At 34.0% G+C, this 4392-nt stretch overlaps 1 long non-coding RNA gene across 1 annotated transcript; it reads left to right on the top strand.

Annotated features, from left to right (window-relative positions):
- The first annotated feature begins 1103 nt into the window (after window positions 1–1103).
- On the top strand, window positions 1104–2113 carry LOC110115984. Its single transcript, XR_002305411.2, has 2 exons — window positions 1104–1474; window positions 1809–2113. It is a non-coding gene; the product is annotated as an uncharacterized LOC110115984 (long non-coding RNA).
- The last annotated feature ends 2279 nt before the right edge of the window (window positions 2114–4392 follow it).

Raw genomic sequence — 4392 nt, 5'->3', positions numbered from 1 at the left:
CTTAGACCAAGTCATTGAACCCCCAAGCTCCTTAAAGTCTACCTAAACTCCCCAAGATCCATTGAAATCCTAAAATATTCCTCGATTAATCGAAAACTAAAGTTGAACCGAGACTCTCACCCTGCATTCCTATTAGAATGCATTTTATTTAACATTTATAAGTTGATTTTAATCCCTTATTAAATCCTCACCTTAGGAGCTTCATATATCAAACACATTAACCTTAGCTTCACAAGTTAAAGGTTAACCATGTCAACTTACTTGAGCTACGTTAAACTAGCTCAACGTTGGCCAAACCATTATAATTTTTATAAATAGCTAGTTTTAACACATTAAATTTATCATTTACTAAAGATTTTAATGGGTCAAGCCCATATACCCCGTCCCCTAGTAAAAGGTTTACTTGTTCAACTCTACTAAAAACGTTCAAGTCAACCTAGCATGAGTTAAATACCTATACATAACAAAATTTCCTAGCTTTATCATTATTGACCTCAATTTTTTCTCGAATAATTAAGATCATGTGTTATTGATTCAATTGAGTCTCGTCGAGTCTAATTCAATCCAAATCAATGCTGATTTGAGTTTAATTGTGTCGACCCAAGCTTAATTTTATCAATTTGACTTGGTTGGGCACGATCAGACTCAAATAGACTCGAAATTAATTCAAATTAGTTTGGACTGTGTTTGATCGACTCAATCGAGCCACGACGAGCTAAGTTCAAGTTAAATTGGTATCAATTAGAACTTGATTTTAAATTGACTCGAATCGAATTGAATTTGACTCGACTACATTCGACTATTCTCGATCAACACATATCAACCATGTCAGGCCTAATTTAAATTTAATTGATGTTGATTTTGGGTTTATTTCATTATTTAAACTAGACTGAACCCCAAATTGTCTCAAATTAGGTCAAGTTTGGACTCGAGTGTTACATGATTAGCTCAATTTAATTATATTTAAACTTATTTGACTTTATTAGGATTTCAAATTAACTTCATAAATCTAGGAATTGATCATTTTGCCAAATATGAAGCATGCCATGGTCACAGTTAGATTCAGATGATCCTTTTATTTTGAGGCAGATCTCTGTGCTTTTCTTGAGCAAGGAGTGTGGCCGAGGCATTTTTTATGTATGGGGGCGGGACCAAGAAGGTGGGCTCAGCGAGAAAGACTCATAGGTCTAGCATTCCTTCGACATAAAAACACCTTTCTCTCCGATTTGCCCTCAGCTCACTCTCGCGATCTCTTCTCTCCTTCCGCCTTGGGCATTCGCAAGTCTCCCACCTCCCTCCTTTGGATTCGCAAGCCCAGGCAAGGACCGAAGCCTCTCCCTCTCCCATCTTATTTCTGCCTCTCTCAACCCAGCCAAGCCGATGATACCTCCTTCCCGTCTGACTCCGCCGCCAGGACCAAACCCAAAGCCTGCTGAACACCTTCCCTAGCCGTTAGCCCCTCTTAGTTTGCAAGGTATTCCCTTTCCTCTTCTTCTTCTCCATCTTTCCCTTCACCTCCACTTCCTTTTTCTCCTTCTTCTACTCTTTCTCTCTAATGATTTCTTCTTACCTTTCCTCCCCCTAGTTTCTTCTTCCATTTCTCTAGCTTCTTTCTCCTCTCATTCTTCTATGTTTGGTTTGTCATCTTAACACAATTTGATGGTCATATTAGAGATTTGGAATCTCTGAAATACTTGTTTTAATAGCAATTATCATTTTTTTAGCTCATGTATTTAAGTTTAAGTAATTTTTTTTTAAGATGTCATGGTGAAATCTTTGATGACTATAGTTGATATCCTCCATTCCAGGGGTTTTGGGTGAACTTCAAGTTGATAGTTTCATCATTATCTCAATCAAGCATTTGTATAAATTACAACTTTTTGCTAGTTTGTGTTATGTATTCTTATAAATCTTGCACACCAAGTGTTTGGTGAAATGTGGTTAATGAGAGGTTGTGGTGCTTGGTTGGCAACTCATAAAACTTAAGCTTGTATATGAAATGTTTTAACCAAATGTTTGGTGAGCATATTTAGATGTAAAAATTTCACATTGTCTCTTTTCTATATCATTGTGAGGTTAGACATAACTATATTTGCTAAGATTCCACCAAAAAGTTCTTTAATGAGGTGTTTAATGCTCTCTTGCTATTGATGTTCGTAACAAGTTTTGTTGACGTCTTTTTTCAAACTTGGGTTGATGATAGGTTTAAACTATCATAACACATGGTTGTCTTGATAGAATAAGTTTTCCTATGGTCGTGTTGATTTCTTGTTTTGAGATAAGAGGTTTTCTAAGACATGCAAAACCCGTTTCAGGAAATGAATAGGCATGTTGGAAAATTGTCTTTCATTTTAGTGTTTATTTTTCAAATGTATCAAGTTGTTGGAAATATACATGAAAGTTTGCATAATCTTTATTCTCCAATAAGTCTTGTGTTTGCCATTTTGAAAGATATTAAAAAGATTTTTTTTTTTTTTTTGCGATGTTGGATGGAATGTTTATATCTTCTTAAGACAAGTTAGAGAGCATGTTTTCTAAGCTTGATTTCATTTATATTTGTGGACAAATTGATGGTAATTAGAAGTTGCATGCCTTTTGTTATATGGTTTTCTTTAATCTTTATGAAGACTTTTCTTTAGCTTTGTGTTATAAAATCTTTTGAGATCTCTTGAGGTGGATTGAGCTTCTATCAAAACTTCTTTCTCTCATTTTCATTGGGTTTAACGGTTGGATCAAAGCAAGTGAATAAGTTGGAAGCAAATTTAGCTTTATAGAGTTATAGTGGACAATGAGATGCTTTTATGTTCCCTTATGTCTTCATGATTTTTCTTTACCTTTTTTTGAGTTTTATGTGAAAGTCATGTTGGCAAATTATGTTAGAAAGCTTTCATATATCTCTTATTTCAAATACTTGTTTTGTATGTTAAGTTGTTGGATGCAGGATCAATTAGATATTGTGTTAAGTTGTTGGATTATTTTCTTGAAACTTTGTAAGAAGTAAGGTTGTATCAAGTCTCTATTCTCCTCTCAATCAATACTTTGTGACAATGTTGGGCTATAGAGTGAGTTTATTTAAATTGTGAACATTCATAGATCTTATACAAAGGTTCTTACATGTTGGGAAATATTTTGAAATATTTGAGAGTGGATTTGAAATCTTTTGCAAAATTGTCATATACATGTATAGCCTCTTGTAATGAAAGCTTAGGTAAGGTTATTGGAGGTGTTTTATGTTACGTTTTTTAAAAAGGTAAGGCATTGAAATGTTCCTTTGCATTCATGTGAAGGGATGAGTTGTTGCTCGAAGTGCTTTGTACATGTTGTGGAAGAAAAGAAGTGCACGTGTTGGAGAGTTCGCATATTTAATGTTTCAAATATAAGTTCGACATGGAATCAATTTAACATTGTGTTGAATAATTGAAGTGTCTTCTTAGGATGTGGAAAGGGGCCGATTGTGTCAAATCTCCTTTCTTATGATCGCAATTTGATTTAGATTCACTTTCAAATAAGTTATTTTTTTGTTACTTGGGTTAGAAAAGCATGATTTTTGTTTTCATTCTCAAAATGTGTATAGTTTCATGAATGACTGTATTGAAAATTTTCATGAGTTACCTTTGGGATGGAAAATTTTATAAGTTTTTTTATGTTGGAAAGACTTATGAGTTGTTTTATGTTTGAAAGCTTTTATGATTCACCTTATGTTGGAAAATTCTATGATTTGCTTTATGTTGGAAAATCTCATAAGTTGTCCTAGGTTGGAAGGCTTTATGGAGTGTTTTATGTTGAAACAAATATCCATTTGGTTCATGTGTTGGAAAACATTCATTTGGTTCATATAAAAGTTTTTTTGGATCTAATGCAATAATGCTTTGAGCTTACTTTTTTTTATGTAAGCTTCACAAGTGTTTTAAAAGAGAATTTGGAAGTGGTTGCAAAATTTATTATATGCATTTGTTATCTATTGTGATGGAGGTTTTTGTGGGATGATTTGCCATGTTTCATGTGGTGGTTGATGAGAGATGTTGGAGTGTTATTCTTGCATACGTTATGTGAGAGAAGTTGTTGTTTTGAGGATGTTTAAGAGTTTTGGAAGTTGGAAAGTGGGATGTGGTGAGTGTTGGAAACAATGATTCTCTTTCTCTATCTCATTCTCTCTTTTTCTTCTCCTTATCACTACCCCACCCTTTACTCCTTCCACTTCTACACTTCTTGTGCCTTGGGGTGAAAATTTGGGAAAGTATGTGAAATGAAAAGTTCAAAAAAAGGGGCAAGTAATCAAAGCCGCTGTGCAAGCCCTAATATTAACTTGTTCTAATTAAATATTAATTGAATTTTTGGAGAAGCAATGAGTAATTGGTGCTATCTAGATAATTTAGCATGGATAAATGGATA

Source organism: Dendrobium catenatum, unplaced genomic scaffold (assembly GCF_001605985.2).
Source record: "Dendrobium catenatum unplaced genomic scaffold, ASM160598v2 fragScaff_scaffold_543, whole genome shotgun sequence".
In the NCBI taxonomy this organism is placed as follows: domain Eukaryota; kingdom Viridiplantae; phylum Streptophyta; class Magnoliopsida; order Asparagales; family Orchidaceae; genus Dendrobium; species Dendrobium catenatum.
This window is presented reverse-complemented; position numbering and strand designations above follow the sequence as displayed.